We start from the raw sequence: 18,256 nt of genomic DNA on the forward strand, positions 1-18,256 counted from the left end.
TATCCTTGGATGCTGCCAGAGGAGCTGACACCGGACAGAGGCTATAGACACTACCCACATGGCATATCCAGGCAGTCAGGCCCAAACAAGCTCCCTGAGCTGTCGTCTATCTGAGCCAAGTGGGGCAGGTGGGTTGTTAAGTCTTAAACTTAACATCCAGCAATCCCAGTTGATGAAACTGCACTTTGAGACAGATCTATGGCTCTGATTTCTCACCAGCATTTGAGTCCCTCAGGCTAGCTGTCATGTAGTGGGTCTCATTGAGAGGACATTAAGGGACCTATTTTTCAAGAGTTGGCTCATGCCAGCTGAACTCCATTTCAAGGTGATATCTATCAACAAAAAACCCTCCAACATGGTCCATGGAGGCAGTCTCTAGCAGGGTTAACCCCTTTGCAGTACTCATTTATAAAGAGGCAAATGAAGTCCCTTTCTATTCAATAAGAAATAGGAAAAGACCCCTGACTAAGGAATCTGCTCCACATCCCTCCCAGCACCCCCCAGACATCTCCACTCTCCCATCCCCACAGACAAGGAGATAGAGCTTAAGGCTGTTCTCCGATCTCCTAGGAGAGAGAAAAAATACAGGAGTTTGGCTTTAAGAGTTCATGGTCTCAGAACTATAAGGGACCTTAGAAATCATTTAGTCCGAGTCTCTCTCTCTCTCTCTCTCTCTCTCTCTCTCTCTCTTTTTAATGGAGGAGGATGCAGATTGGTTACACAACTTTCCAAATACACACACAGATAGTAAGCATAGCACAAAAAAACATGCAATCAATCTCCTGCCAAAGAAGTTAAAATGTAGAATGAGACACAGATTTTTGGACATGACCCATGTGGACTTTTTTTTTTCTGGACTATGAATGTTAATTATAAGGTTTATTTGTTTAATTATTCAATGGGGAAGGGATCAGAGAGAGAGAAAAAATAAATGCTTAGAAAATAATTTTTAAAAGAAAATTAAATTTTAAAAGATTAACAGAACTAGAATTTGAACCCATATTTCTTGACATTTAAGCATCCAGGATGTTTTTTTTTTTTTTAAAAAAAACAACAACTTTTTACCTTGTGTCTTAGAATCATGACTAAATGTCAGTTCCAAGTCAGAAGTCTGGTAAGGGCTAGGTAATTGGAATCACATATGTAGGAAGTATCTGAGGCCATATTTGATCCCAGGACCTCCCATCACTAGGGCTACCATGCTATCATACACCGAGTCAACTAGCTGCCCTTCAGGATGCTTTCTAAAACTGAAGAGTCCAATATGTAGCCCACCACACTCCCAAACGTGACAGGAACCAGATTAAAATGTACTTCCTATCTGATTTTAATGTGCTGTTGCAATAATAATAACTTGAGAGAGAGAGAGAAATATTGTATGTGTGACTGTTCCATAACACCAGGCTGCCTCTCTTGTTCTCTGATTTCCTACACATCTTTAATCCATTTGAGTTCTATAACTGAGTGCTGGCAACTATTCTCACTCAGTTCAACTCCTCTGTCGCCAGATAGTGCACTAGAACACTACATGTGGCTATAGCCCCTTGACTCATAACTTAGTTGATTGGTTTGTCTTTGGAGAGTGAATGGATGGTTTATTCTCCCACCCTTACACCTAAGGGGAACCAAGTCACTCTATTCCTTCTCAGGACCTGAATATCTAACAAAGAAGCTACAGATAAATATTTTAAACCCTGATGCAACTGGGTACCCTGAGATACAAAATCCCCTTCCTTAAGTTGCCAGGGTCCCCATGACTTGCTCGGTTACCGGATGTCCTAAACAAAAAATAGCAGAGCTAAAAAGTGTGCCTCTCTTTTATCATGTTGGGTATAGACCCGTGAGGTGGTGTGGAATGGTGGAGACAAGGTCTAGCCTTAGAGTCAGGTAGACCAGGCTACCAGTCCTGCCTGTGACACATACTAGCTGTGAGACCTTGGCCAAATCACTCTAAGAGATAGTACAAAAGCAACAGATCTGTATTAGACATGTTCACATTGGGAATTCCACAGACTGCTGCATGCAATCACAGGAGCTTCATCATTTAGTATTTAAAATATTAAAGCACAATCATTCCCATTCAAAGCAGACATTAGAAGGCAACTCTGAACTCAGCAGTGAAAATAGTGAAAATACAAAGATGAATCAAGATAGCATCTGTCCTTAAAGGACCTTACAATTTAATGGGGGGAAATAATCATAAATAACTATGATCTATGGAAGAGTGAGCTAAGTACAAAGGAGAAATCTAGACAGAGTAATATAAGAAATCTCAGGAGGAAGATATCATTTTCAGCACAGAAGTGGGGCAAAGGGAGGATAGGAAAAATACAGGAAAATTTCAAGGAGTAACTGGTACCTAATTGGGACCATGAGGAAAAGGAAGGATATCAACTGATGGAATCTAGACAAGAAGTCCACTCCAGGCATGGAAAACAGAGTGAACAAAAGCGGGAATGGGTCTATCCAAAGAACAAGAATGGAGAACAGTGAGTTTGGGATGTAGGGTGTGTAAAGAAAAATAGTAGAATATGTGAAGAAGACTGGAAAGGTAAGTTGGACCCTGACTTTGAAAAGTCTTGAATGCTAAGATAAAGGGTCTATATTTTAAGGAGTTAGAGAATTGGAAAACACTGAAAAGATTTAACTAGAGAAATATGGAAATAGGGTTTAGATATAGAAGGGACCTTACAAACTAAATGATCCAACCCCACATTTTATAGATAAAGAAACAAAAGCCCAGAAGGTTGAACTGTCTCAAGAGAGTAAGTAGCAACCTTTGATAGCCCTTATTATATGGAGCACAGATTTTGGCATTTGACTATATTTAATTAATCACTTTATTATGATATATTGCCTTAGCAATGGTACATAAATAAGTCATTATTATTATCCTCTATTAGTCTTCTCCATGGTGGCTGAATAAAGTGGCTTTCAAAGGCTGTTGCTAGTCATTTTCAAGCTAAATCTGCAAACAATGCCAAATTGTGGGAAACTAGAGAATTCTCCAGGTTTACTATAATAAGGTGATCGATGAGTTCACTGCAAACCAAAGTTGGCTTCAATATGGAGTATTGATAAATTTGAATTCCACAGTTAAGCAGATAGCATTAGGCTTAGACATGGCTCCTCTTTTTTTCTTAGTCTTTTTTTTTTCCTAAACCCTGACTATCTGTCTTAGAATTAATATTAGGTTATTCGTTCCAAGGCAGAAGAGCAGTAAGGGCTAGACAATTGAGGTTTAATGACTTGCCCAAGGTCACACAGGTAAAACGTGTCCAACTAGCTGCTCCTTCCTCCTCTTTTTTCTCTATTAGTTCTTCTATATTATCCATGGGTTAATAACAGACATGCCACTGGGGGAAAAGAATAATCTTTAAATTGGACATTTATAAAAAGAAGGGAATACAAACTATTGGAGGGGGAAATGGACTACGATGCAACCAAAGACAGCTCTTGGAAAACCAGGGACATCCCTCTGAATTGGGGGACCCAGCTGAGTTAGATGATAGACACAGTCACCAATACAAATTGTTAGTAAGGTGTTTGGCATTGTTCCAATGCAGAGAGCCCTTTATCCCCTGTAGATCATTTGACTATTTTCAGAGCTATCCTTGGTGGTTTAAATCAAATCCACATCTTTTATCTGCTCCTCTTTATTTGTCTACAATACTGCTTTCTCTTCTACCTTCCCCCTTCTCTCACAACCCACTCCCGCCCCATCATTTGTTTGGTTAATTATTTATTTCTATTTGAGATTTATCACAGAACATCCAGCACTAACCAGAACTCATTCAGAGACATGCAGCATGAAGAAACAAAGAGAATTCTTGGTACTCTATTGCCAACCAGAGCATCCCTTTGCCCATTCATTCAGATCCACACTGAACACTCTGCCTGCCCTATACTGACCTAAGTCTCCCAGGATGAGGCATCAATGCAGGTGGAGGCCTGATCCAGTTGATTCTCATTTATTTCACTGTAATCCAATAGCCCCTTAGAGTTAGCTGGGAAGGCAATGAGAAAATCTGATGACCATTCTGATATGGAACTCCCATCAGCTACACTCTCCATCTCCACTGAGGGCAGGGCAAGGAAAAATATAAAAAACCCCACCTTGTATAGGATTGTAGTGATGCCTCACAATTATATGGTTCTTTTAGATTGGTTAGGCTCTTTTCCCATAAAAATCCATGAGGTAAGCAGAAAGAGTGTTGGTATCTCCATTTTATGGATTAGGTGACATGTTCTAAGATGTTAAGGGACTTGCCCAAGGTCATTTTAATAGTAAATGGCTGAGCCAAGATTTAAACCCAGGTTTTCCAAGTGAAGTATTTTCCCCTATGCCATGTTATCTTATTTAACTTAGATCCAAGGAAGATGTTAAAGAATGGACAAGTATAGTAGTAGAAGCTTTTTCTCAAGTGATGTATGGAAACCATTTAAATTCATATTATCTCATGGTCAAAGTATATGAACAGGAAGTTCTCAGGTGACAAAATTAAAACTATCTATAATCATATGAAAAAATACTCCAAATCACTATTAATTAGGGAAATGCAAATTAAAACAGCTCTGAAGTACCACCTTACATCTATCAATTTGGCTAATGTTACCAAAAAGGAAAATGACAAATGTTAGAGGGGATGTGGGAAAATTGGGACACTAATACACTGTTGGTAGAACTGTGAACTGACAACCATTCTAGGGAATAAATTGAAACCATACCCAAAGGGCCATAAAACTCTACATACCCTTTTACCCAGTAATATCACTTTTGGGTCTGCATCCCTAAGAGATCAGAAATAAGGGAAAAGGACCTATTCATCAAAAATATTTTTAGCAGCTCTTTTTGTAGTGGCAAAGAATTAGAAACCAAGGGGTTGTCCATCAACTGGGGAATGACTGAACAAGTTGTGGTATATGATGTAATGGAATACTATTGTGCCATAAGAAACGACAAACAAGATAAGTTTAGAAAAATCTGGAAAGACTTATATGAACTGATGCAAAGTGAAGTGAGCAGAACCAGGGGAACAATGTATACAATAATAGAAATATTGTACAATGATCAACTGTAAAGGACTAAACTATAATCAGCAAAACAAGGTTCTAAGATAACCCCAAGGGACTCATTAAAAAAAATGCTATCCACAACCAAAGAAGGAACTGTTTGAATCTGATTACAGATAAAAGTACACCATCTTTCATTTCATTTCTTTTGTGACATTTTTTTATTGTATGTGTGATGTGTATCTACTGTCATGGCATGGGGAATATGGAAATATGTATTACATGAAAGCACTTGTATAACCTATATCAAACTACCAGTTCAGGAAAAGGGTTTGGGGGAAGGAGGGAGAAAATCTGAATCACAAAATATCAGAAAACAATTATCAAAAATAATTTCTACATGGAATTAAAAGAAAGAAAAGAAAATACAAATACAAAATGAATATTATCTTGAGTATTTTAGATTCTGTCAATCCAGAGCACAGAGAGATGGAGTAGATGACTGCTTATAATATTCATCCAATTTGGGGTCTATTAACTATGATGTAGTTTCTCAGAACCACTAAAACTTGCCACACAGTTTCTATTCAGCCCTCTCTTTCTCAAGATTCATAACCCAGTCAGGAAAAATTTAACCCCAGCCGATACTTGGGCTGCAAAACCCCACCAAGAGACAAAGCATATTTATTTTAATAAATGAGTGACCATTTATAGGTTAGAGATGGAAACAAACGGAAAATGCATGGGATCTCCCTCCTCCTGGAACATATGGGAATATATTAAACAGGTCTAGGCACTGTTGGAAAGCATCAGCTTAAGAGATATCCAAGAATAGGATTGGGAATGAGGAGGAGGGGATGGAGTTGCATGCCCATGCTGAATAAAATTGACAATCAATGTTGGGAAGATGCACCATACAGGTCTGACCTGTATTTCTTGGGCTCTCACCAGTCTTTCTCATAACAATACAGAGAGCACCAAAATGGGGAGAGGAGAGCATACCACCATTTCAGCACCACAATGTGTGCATTTGGCAAAATACAATTCTTGAAAATGTATAGCATTGACTTCCAACGTTTTTCCAAGTCCAACTCTACATTTTCAATGACCTGCTGGACTTCTTCACCTGAATAGCCCATCATAATTAACTACTTGTTGGGTTTGTTGTCAGAAGACCAGTGTGGATGGCTTCTGAGGTCTCTTCCAACCGTGACATTCTGTGCTTCAGAGACCACATTTAGCAACATATCTGAAAGAGGAGTCATTTCTTCTGCTTCCCCTGCAAACTAGGTATTCTTCCTGATGTCCCTATCTCCATAGATGGTAACACCATTCTTCATCACCCAATAAAGTCACCTTTGGTCCATCCCTCTCCTTTTCCACAACTTCCAAACAATCAAGTCCTGCCCTACTGATTCATATTCTCATATCTTTTCCATCTCATTTCTCTACTCTCTTCATACTTCCACTACCATAGTTCCTTAAGATCCTTACTACCAGAGGCAGCAACAGTAGTACAGTGGATACTGGAGTCAGGAGGAGTTCAAATGTGACATCAGACACTTGCAAGCTATGTGACTCTGGGCAAGTCACTTAACCCCAATTGCCTAACCCTTGCCACTCTTCTGCCTTAGAATTGATACTTCAACAGAAGGTAAGGGTTTAAATTTTTTTTTTAAAAGATCCTTCCTAGGATCTAGGGGGCAGCTGGGTAGCTCAGTGGATTGAGAGCCAGGCCTAGAGACCGGAGGTCCTAGGTTCAAATCCGGCCTCAGACACTTCCCAGCTGTGTGACCCTGGGCAAGTCACTTGACCCCCATTGCCTACCCTTACCAATCTTCCACCTATGAGAAAATACACCGAAGTACAAGGGTTTAAAAAAAAAAAAAAAAAAAGACCCTTTCTACCTATCATCTGGAAGACAGCTTTTTAACTAGTTTCAGTTTTTCCCACTTCCAGTTCATCCTGATTACCACAAACTAATCTTACAAAAACATGGCTCAGAGTAGGTCACTCTAGTAGACACTGCCAAGGATATGGGGTGGAGGGAAGAAAGAAAATGCATTCATATAGTATCTACACTGTGCCCAGAACTGTGCTAAGTACTTTACAAATATCATCTCATTAATAATTCTACAACAGCCTCTAAATATTCAAGTGATAAGAAAAGACAATAGACATGGCAAACATCATTGTTGTCTAATTTTAAGAAATAGCCACCTCCACCCCAGCCTTCAGCAACCACCATCCTTATCAGTCATCAGCCATTAACATTGAGGCCAGACTGTCACCAAAAGGATTACAACTCCTTGAAGGCTCAGATGATGGTTAGCTTGTTTTAGAAAAAAAAAAGTATTTTTTAATTAAGGTATATATTTTGGGAGTGGGGGGATAGATATAATACTATTATACACTCAGTACAGTATAACTTTTATATGCACTGGAAAACCAAAAAATTCATGTGACTTGCTTTATTAGATATTTGCTTTATTGTGGTGGTCTGGGACAAAACCCTCAATATCTCCAAGGTATGCCTGTAAAAAACAAACTCTTATAGCTAAAATCCGTCACCTACAACATGTACCAGAAACACTATTCCCAAAACAGAGATGCAGTCACTTCTAGAACTCATCCTAGAACACCATCTAGTAGCATAAAGATTGAGAAACCCAGAACTGAGGCTGGAATTCTTATAATATAAAGGTAAATGTGAATAGCGATTTCATATGTAAAATATATAGATAGCCATGTTAAATTGATGAAAATATGAGCCATTCTCTAATTGACATATGGTCAAAAGATATGAATATACAATTTTTGGATGAAGAAAATCATATATAACGATACGAAAAATGCTCTAAATCATTATTGATTAGAGAAATGCAACTCAAAACAACTCTGAGATATCACCTCATTCTAATCATATTGGCTAAAATGATAAAAGAGCAAATGGGGACACTAATACACTGTTGGTGGAATTGTGAACTGATTCAACCATTTGGGAGAACAACCTGGAATTATGCCCAAAGAAGTATGCCCTTTGACCCAGCGATAACACTATCAGGTTTATTTCCTAAGGTGACTAGGGAAAAAGTAAAAGAACCTATATACTCTAAAATATTTATAACATCTCTCTTTGTGATGGCAAAGAACTGGACACTGAGGGGATACAATTTGAAGGGTTGCATGTGATTGTGATGGAGTAAGAATATGATGAGTATGTTAATTTTTTAAAAAACATGGGAAGACCTTCATGAAACTATGAAGAGTGAAATGAACGGAACCAAGAGAACATTATATACAGCAACAGAAATAGTTTGAAGAATGATTTGTATATGTCCACTTTCCAGAGAAAAAACTGATAAACAGAAATAAGTAGGACATAGATAGATAGATAGATAGATAGATAGATAGATAGATAGATATGTGGATATATATATATATATATATACATATATGTATATATGTCAAATGATTCCTTCTCTAATGCAGGGATGGGGAGAGGGAGGGAGTTACCTGGAAATTTTATGAAAGAAACAAATAAATAATTTTTTAAAGGCAAGTGGACTTTCCCAGCATCTCTAAGGACAAGTATGGAGTTTAGACTGACACGACTGGTAAGAAGTCAACTTACTATGTCAACCATCAGAGTCATGGCTCTTGTTTGCCATGTCAAACACAGGAGAGATATTGTGGGTACAGTTTGTAGGAAAGTGGGAAGTGGAGGGTCAATAGTCATCACAGACGATTCCTGACAACTAGTTACACTAAATGGAGACTGTCAAATCAGAAAAGAAGAAAGTCAATATTAGCTGACAACTTCCTCCATAAAATGAAGAGACCACTCAGCAAATTCTATAGTTTATGGTATTTTATAAGGTATGGTGGTATAACAAGAAGTACTGGACTGGGAATCAGGAAGCCTGGTTTCAGGTCCTGCCCTTGCCAATAACTAGCTATGTGAGCTTGGTCCAATCCCATGATAACACTTTTGAGCCTTAATTCTCTCATCTATAAAGTGAAAAAGTTGTACATTTCATGGTCTCTAAGCTTTCTTCCAACTCAAAAATTTTTATTCCAAGTTGCATCCACAGCTGTCTCTTCTGCCAGAAAACAAATCTAACAAGAATTGGGAATAAAACGGTGGGTGTTCATGGACTTATAGAATCTAAAAGCCAATCTGTAGCTGGTTTTAATAGTCATCTAGTCCAAAGAGAAAGGAAGAGGAGAAGAGGAAAACCTTGGAAGTGTAGAGGGAGAGGGATGGGAGAGAAAGGAATGTTAGGGGAAATTATCTCTCATAATCAGGATATACAAGTGGAAGCCTATAAAATAAAGAGAAAGTAGGGAATAGCTGACACATGTATCTTACTCTAATCTGATATTGTTGAGGTAGGGAAGAAAACATACATATTTTACTTAACAGAGAAATAGAAGGGAAAGGGGAGAAGGGTTTATTAGGAAAAAGGTAAATTGAGGGAGAGATTAGTTCTTAACAAACTCTAAGAAAATACAAAAATATTTATAACTGTTTTTGAGATGGTAAAGAATGGAAATCTGAAAGGGTGACCATTAACTGGGGAGTGGCTGAATAAGTAACAGTATATAAGTGCAGTAGGATACTATTGTACTATGAGAAATAATAAAGGGGATGGTTTCAGAGAAACCTGGGGAGACTTTTTTGAACTAATATAAAGTAAAGTGAACAGAACCAGAACCACTGATACAATGACAATAATATCATAAAGACAAACAACTTTGAAAGGCTTAGGAACTCTGATCAGCATAATGACCAATCATGATTCCAGAGGAAAACATGTTATATGTCTCCTAATGAGAAGTTAAAGACTCAGAATGCAGAATGAGACATATGTGAAATTTTTTTTAAATTTTAGACATGGCCAATGCAGAATTTTATCTAGCTTGATTATATGTGTTTACAACAGAAGTTTTTTTCTTCCTTTTTCAATTAAGAGAGACAAAGGAAAGGTATATTTTTGCTAATAGATAAAAAATTTTAATTAAAAAAGTCACTTAGTTATCATGGATCTTTTCAAAATTGTCACCAAGTGAACATTCTATCTCTAATGGAATCTTTCCAATGAAAGGGCATCCTTGATTTTTATGAAGCAACCTATTCCATTTTTGGCCAGCTCTAACTATTAGGAACTTCTTGAATACATTAAGCCAAATCTGTCTCTAATAACATCCATTCATTGTTCCTATTTCTGCCCTTCTGAGCTATGCTAAATGAACAAATGAATGAATGAACATTTATTAAATACTACATGCCAAACATTATGCTGAGTGCTAGGAACATAAATAGGAAAACAAGATAGTCCCTCTCCTCAATCCTCTTTCATTCTCAGAGCAGAGAACAACATATATGAGAAAATTATAGTTGGAAAGGAGGAGAAAGATGACATTTGGTGGCATTGTTAGGAGAGAGCCAAGAAGTGTAGTGGAGGCTTGTTTCCAGCCAGGATAATGTGAAAGCTCACCAACCAGAGCCCAGAATGTCAGGATCAGGCATTCCTAGTTCCAGTGGAAAGCAGAAAATGACTAATTATTCTTTTCCAAGACAATCATTGAAATATTTTAAGACAACTATTATTTCTCTCTGAATCCTTTTCTTTTCAAAGATAAACATCCCAAGTTCTTTCATGTTCCTCAATGACGGCTTCCCAGGCACTTTACAACACTAGTCAAACTTCTAAAATATCAAAACCAGAATTGAACAGAGCATTCCAGATGTGGTTTGAGTAGTATAAAGTACTTTACTCAATCTAGATATCAGAATTATCTGAAGGAAGTCTGAGTCAATTGTTGGAGGTTTTGTGGGATTTATGTGTGCATATGTGTGTGTTTAAGCAAACACATCATACCTTTGGTTTGTACTAAGCTTGCAAAGCAACTAAAATTTCCATGCCTTTCCCTATGAACTATTCATATTTCCCTTTTCCTGTACTTGTGAATTTTTCCTCTTAATGTAAACACAGGGCTTTAGCTTTACCCCTTAGAATTTAACACAGCTCGATTCTCTTCCCCTACTAATGTCCTATTTCAATATCTCATCCTGGCAAGCAAATGATCCTGGGTTCTTGAAGATGATGCCAGCAGAACACAAACCATGATGGATCAAACCAACTTACAAAGGGTTCCAATATCAGCCAGGGAGATTAACTGGTGCACAATGTCTGAAGGCCTGATATATTGAGAAAAGCTCATCACCTGCTTGGTAGTCATCTCAGCAGCTCCAGAAGGCTATGTCCTAAAGAAGATAAGGCTATAACCTGTAAGAATGGTAGAAACATTCACACTGATGAATATTATAGATCCTAGAAATATTTAAGTAAATCTAGATCCTCACTTTAACCTACCCCAGAGAGGATTTTTTTTAGGAAAGTATTTTTTTTTTAGGGAGAGAAGTCCTGATTCCTTAACTTTTTTAACACTTTTAACAAGTTAACTATCCCTGCTAAGTTTAAATTGTCATCAGGTTTGATAAACATAGCATCAATGTCTTCATCCAAGACACTGATAAAAAATGATCAACAAAACTGGGCCAAAGATGATACCCTGCAAGCTCGAGAGACCTCTCCCCAGGTTGACATTGACCCATTAATCAGTACTTTCTGGGCACAATCATTCAAGCAGCTATAAATCCAACAAACTATACTATAATCCAGCCCATACTTCTTTATCACAAGGATATCATGAGAGCCTTTGTCAAATGCCCTTGCTGAAATACAGATGTACTATGTCTATAACATTCCCCTGATCTACCAATCTAGCAACCCTGTCAAAAAAAGAAATGCAATTAGGCTGGCATGACTTGTTCTTTGTATAGAACTTGACAAATTTACTTTGAATTTGACTTTTGCCCCAAATTTTAGGAATTGTAATTCATTTTCAGCTTTCGGTATTTTATATTTTTACTAAAGTATGCAGGGAAGGGAGGGGTTTAATGTGTTCCCAGTATATATAGTATAAACTAGTATTTCCATAAAGGAATAAGAAAAAGATTAATAGTTTAAATATGCAAAAAGGGCATTTTGAGCCCTAACTTTTTGTTTATATAATAGATAACACTTTGCCTTGAGGAGAAAAAAATATGAGATCATGATTCCCAGGTTCTATGTGGAGCAATATTTGTGGGAAGTGGTGCCAGTGCCCATAATTACCCACTTCAATTACCTTCCCCTGCCACTCTGCCCCTCTGGGCATTAAGGAGAGAATCCCAGTTCTGTATTCTGAGTCATAGCAGTGAGATATTGGAGTGAAGAAAGAAGAAAGGAGAAAAGGGATAGTCTAGCTTGAGCAGATAGAGAGGAAGAAAAAGAAATGGAGATTGTTATCCTAGGAAGAAGAAATGTGATGGATGGTGAAATCACCAATCTCTTTTCCATATCCAAGCATCATGAGAATAAAGAGAATAAAGGCTCCCAGACTCCTCAATGAGGGTAATACAAGTTCAATAATCATCTCCACAACTATTTAATGAAGGATTCTCAAGTCTTTTTAGAATCCACTCCACCAGATCTCTCATATGCATCCCTTTACTCTCCTAGCCACCACCATAGTTTTAGGTCTTCATCATCTCCCTCACTTGGACTATTGCAAGATTTCTCTTGTTGGTCTCCATGACTCCCATCTCTCCCCTTTCCAATCCATTCAGCTGCCAAAATGATTTTCTCAAAGCATGGGCCCTTGATCAAGAAACTCCAGAGGCTGCCTGTTGCCTCTAGGATCAAATCCAAACTTCCTTGTATGATATTTAATGCCCTTTGAAATTTGGCTCCAGTCTATTTTTCTAGACTTATTACACATATTTCCTTCATACATTCTACAATTTAGCTAAACTGGCCTCTTTGCAACCTTTCATATGTAATCTTCTATCTGTACCTTTGCAGAACCTAGAATCTTCTTCTTGATCCCCATCTATCTGAATCCCTTGCTGCCTTTTATGCTCAGTTCAATTGCTACCTCCAAGATGAGCCCTTTCCCAACTGCTAAGGTCTTTCTCCCTCTGGCCATGCCTGCCCCCCCTCCAAATTACTTTGTATTTACTTTGAATTTTTTTTCTACTTACATATATAAATGTTTCCCCCAATTGAATGTAAGCTCCTGAAAGTGAAGAATTGTTTCATTTTTGTCATTCCCTGCCTCCTTCCCACTCCATATTTAGGATTATGGAATGGTGCTTTAGAGGGACAAGGCAAGTTGACAATCATTTTTTTTTTAAATTTTAAACCCTTGCCTTCCATCTTAGAATCAATACTAAATATTTGTTCTAAGGCATAAAAGCAGTAAGAACTAGGCAATTGGGATTAAGTGGCTTGCCCAGAGTCACATAGCTAAGAAGTGTCTTACGTCAGAGTAACCCAGCCAGATTTGAACCCAGGACTCCAGACTCCTAGTCTGGCAATCTATGCACTGAGCCATCTCTCGTCCCAAGAAGTATTTATTAAATGCATACTATGTTCCAGGCACCAGTGCTAAGTATTGGAAATACAAATGCAAGCAAAAGTAAACACACATCTTGCCCTAAAGGAGTTTACATTTTAATGAGGGTGGAGGAAGAGATATAGCACCTACTAGGGAAGTGTCAGAGGTTAAAGATGTGAAGGTTCTGAGAAAAATAAACCAATTAGAAAAAGAGGCTGAATGAGCATCTAAAGTAAAAAGTCACCCAATCAGTGCTTGTCATTTTCATTGTTTAGTGCTCACACTAACTACTTTTTAGGTGGGAAGAGGAAGAAGACAGGATAAATTAGGTTGTATATATAGATAGCTATTTCCCTCACGAATAATTCTGCCAAGACAAATCTTATATATATGAAATGCTTAAATAGCATTATGTCAATATCTATGCAAGATAAAGTAGTTATGGCAATTATCTGGTTGTTGACCAGTTGTTTCAGTTGGGTCAGACTTTTCATAACTCCATTTGGGGTTTTCTTGTCAAAGACACTAAAGTGGTTTTCCATTTCTGTCTCTCGTTCATTTTATAAATATGGAACTGAGGCAAACAGGATTAAGTGACTTGCCCAGGAGTACACAGTTAGGAAGTGTCTGAAGCTGGATTTGAACTCAAGCCTTCCTGACTCCAGGGCCAGTCCTGTGCCACCTAGCTGCCAATCACAATTACATATATGAAATTCATATTATTAGATTGGATCAAACATTCTAAGCTTATTGAGATTTTTTTGGATTTTCATTCAGGTATCTAGTATTTTATTTATCTCTCTTAATTTGTAGCATCTGTAAATTTGCTAAATATGCCACCTATGTCTTTATCCAAGTCATTAATAAAAATGGTAAATGGATTAGGATCAAGCACATATCCATGGGACATTCCACTGAAGACTTCCTTCCAAGATGACATTAAGCCGTTAATGACTGATTTCTGGATCACAGCTTAAAATATGGGAATGATGAGATCCTGACCAAGGATAGATGGTGTCAAATAAAGGCTTGTAAGAATATATTTTCTGGCAGTCTTACAAATATAATTTTTCAAAAGACTCTAAGATGAAAAAGAAAAGCAAAAAGAATTGATTTATTGGGTGGTATTGTTTAGTCATCCCAATCATGCCTTACTCTTCTAGACCCGACTGGGGTTTTGTTGGCAGAGATACTGGAGTGCTTTGCCATTTCCTTCTCTAGTTCATTTTATAGATGAGGCGACTGAGGCAGACAGGGTTACATGACTTGCCCAGGATCACACAGCTAATAAGTATCTGAGACTAAATTCAAACTTAGGTCTTCCTAACTCCAGGCCTGACACTATCCACTGAGCCACTAAGCTGACCAATGTCATGACTATGAGTGATATGTGTGAATTTGATTTAAGTGAGGCAGAATTGCACAAATTTGTCAGCCTCACTCTCTTCTATTAAACCCTTACCTTTCCAAGAAGGGCAAAGGCTAAACAAACAAGGTTAGGTAACTTACCCAGAGTCACACAGCTAGGAAGTGTCTGAGGGCAGATTTGAATCTGGGTCCATCCGACTACAGGGCTGATACTCTATCCACTGTGCCACCTAACAGCCACAGCCTCGTTCTCTCTTCCAGAATCATCAAATTCCAGAGACAAGACAGAAGTCAGGATGTCTAGAGATGGTCTAGGATACAGTGAAGGACCTTGACATCTTCTATATCTGACCAAGTACTAAGAACTCCACAGCACCTGCTTTGACTGCTTTTGTGGCAGTTGGAATAAATTGTTCTAAACTACCCATTCCTCTGGGAAAAGTATTCAAATCTTTAGATAGATATCTCCTAGGTTCCTACGTACATATATCCACCAAGCTAGATGCCAAGACTATAATATAGAAAGGAAAAAAGCATTAAAGATGCCCAGAAATTCATAGGAGGCAAAATCCAAGAAAATAGTGAGATGTCCTGAAATGTTTACACATATCTCCATGAATGCAGCAGAAAAAATGTGAGGTTTGAAATCAAAGGACCTGGATTTGAATCCAGGCAGCTTAGTATTTATGTGACTTTTGGCAAATCACAAACTCCCTGGACTTCAGTTTCTTGAGTACCCCCTTAGCAGTCTGGTAAAATCAGTGGCACCCTTATTGGGATTATATTTTCTCCCATTAGATTATGATATTAGATGGTGCCTCCTTTGAGGGCACGGCTGCCTTAGACCTGTCTTTATGTCCCCAAAACTTAGCATACTGTCTAGCTTATTGACTGACTCACTGCAGGTTAAATACACAGTATTACAAAGAAAACTAATTATTTTGAAATACAGTTATCCAAATATTTTTTAAAAAAACAAGTTCATGGACTCCAGGTCAAGAACTCCTGGCACATGAACTCTAAGGCCTTTTCCAGCTCAAGATCTATGATCCTATGAATCAAAGATCCAAATTCAACATTGTCTTTGGTTATAAGAGCGCATCTGGGCTCCTCCTGCACATGGTCATCAGAAAAGCCAGCTAAGATTTGAAATGTTTTATAAGTCAGTATCCACCCAGGCCCAGAGTTCAGAAGATGCTACCATGATATTTCCTTTTATTAGATAACCAGATGACATATTCGTTTGAAGCAAAACAAAAAAGCAAAAAGACAAGATTTCCCCAGGTATATGTAATAGATGCTCTCCCAGTTTGCCAGTGAAGGTATAGGGAAGGCACATTCCTAGAAAAGATATGTGACATGAGTTAGAACAGAGGCTAGGGCAAATCACACCTTTAATGTGACAAAGCTGCCAATGTCATCTAGTGGCATAATTAAGTCTCTCTCTACTGGACATCATATCTTCACTCTCCATTGCACTGTCTCTGCTGGATGTCTCTTCTGGGTGTCTTTGCTTATCCTATCATATATCACTTAGTCACTGAACTGATCGATACATCCTATGGTGTGTTATCTCAAAAAGCCTCTCTGAAAGGGATAACTATAGCTTGTTTAGGTTATAAGGGTTATAAGCTGCCAAACCTAGCCAAGCAAACAAAAATAAGTAGAATACTCTAGATCAAGATTAAGTCTCTTTTAAAACTATTTTAACTTTTTCTTGGTTCATAAGCAAAGTTCAAGGTTCCAGATCCCTATATGATTTAGGGTTAGATAATATCTTTTTTATTTTTTTTAACCCTTAACTCCTGTGTATTGGCTCATAGGTGGAAGAGTGGTAAGGGTGGGCAATGGGGGTCAAGTGACCTGCCCAGGGTCACACAGCTGGGAAGTGTCTGAGGCCAGATTTGAACCTAGGACCTCCCGTCTCTAGGCCTGACTCTCAATCCACTGAGCTACCCAGCTGCCCCTAGATAATGTCTTTTGACTCCTGTTAAATGTCTAAGTGCAAGAAAATCCAGAAAACCCCTAAAAGTTCTGTGGGGGCAGGAGAGATAAAACACCTGCTCAGTCTCGAGATTTTTTTTGGTCAACATGCAAATGAATTTAATGACAAGACCAAAAACTAGGTGAAATAGAAGCTGTCTATAGACCTTATAGACCCCTGTTGGTGAACCTAAGGCATGCATACCAGAGGGGGTTGCTCCCTTCCTCTCCTCCACACATGCCTGAGGACATTTCTCACATCATCTGTCCCTCTGCCCAGCAGCCCAGTGGGAGTGCTTCCTCCCTCCCCTGTCTGGGGTAAGGGGGCAGCTCACATGTGGAGTGAGGGTGCAGTTTGGGTGCTTAATCTCTAAGAGGTTCACCATTACTGGTATAGACCTATTCCACATTCTTGGCTATCTGCCAGCAGCAAAAGAATCTATCATGTGCTCCTTTGTAACAAATATAAAACTTTCTCTCTCTCTCTCTCTCTCTCTCTCTCTCTCTCTCTCTCTCTCTCTCTCTCCCTCTCCCTCTCCCCTCTCTCCGTGTGTGTGTGTGTGTGTATGAGAAGAGCATATATTTCTCTGAACTATCCTCCTTGCTTTCACCTTAAATTTGTATGGTGCATACCTGGAGGACAATTCTGTGTGCCTCCACCTCTATAACTATAGTTTACGAGCCCCTACCGATGCCTTTACCATCAATAGTCAGCCAAAAAACATAACTAGCTCAAAACAAAGGCATATAATGAAATATCATAGTAAAAATGGTAGCAGTAAAATATCTCCCTCAGAAACCTAGAGCAAACTCTCTGATTGTCAGGGGAAGGAGGAGATACACATTGAGTTCACAAAGTGGAGAGGCATGATTGTAGGAAACACATGTGACCAAATCAGCTTAAAAAAAAAAAAGGGGCAGCTGGGTAGCTCAGTGGATTGAGAGTCAGGCCTAGAGACGGGAGGTCCTAGGTTCAAATCTGGCCTCAGACACTTCCCAGCTGTGTGACCCTGGGCAAGTCACTTGACCCCCATTGCCCACCCTTACCACTCTTCCACCAAGGAGTCAATACACAGAAGTTAAGGGTTTAAAAAAACAAAAACAAAAAAAAACAAAAAAACTTCTTAAAAATGTAGTGGTTCTAAGACAGGGGTAAGGGCTAGGCAATGGGGGGTTCGGTGACTTGCCCAGGTCACACAGCTAGAACATGTCTGAGGCCAGATTTGAACCCAAGGTGTTCCCATTCTAAGTCCAGTTCTCTATCCACTGAATCACCTAGCTCCCTTTCCCCCACATCTTCTTGTGATATCCTCAAACAGCTTGGTGTGGAGCTCATTTTTCTAGTGGATAAGTCACTCTATCAGGCCTCTCTTAGCTTGTTAGGATGAGTATTTGGCAATATTACAGCTTGGAGTGCTACCATGTCTGCCTTGGGTATTTGTGA

This window comes from Gracilinanus agilis, chromosome 2 (genome assembly GCF_016433145.1).
Source record: "Gracilinanus agilis isolate LMUSP501 chromosome 2, AgileGrace, whole genome shotgun sequence".
Lineage (NCBI taxonomy): Eukaryota > Metazoa > Chordata > Mammalia > Didelphimorphia > Didelphidae > Gracilinanus > Gracilinanus agilis.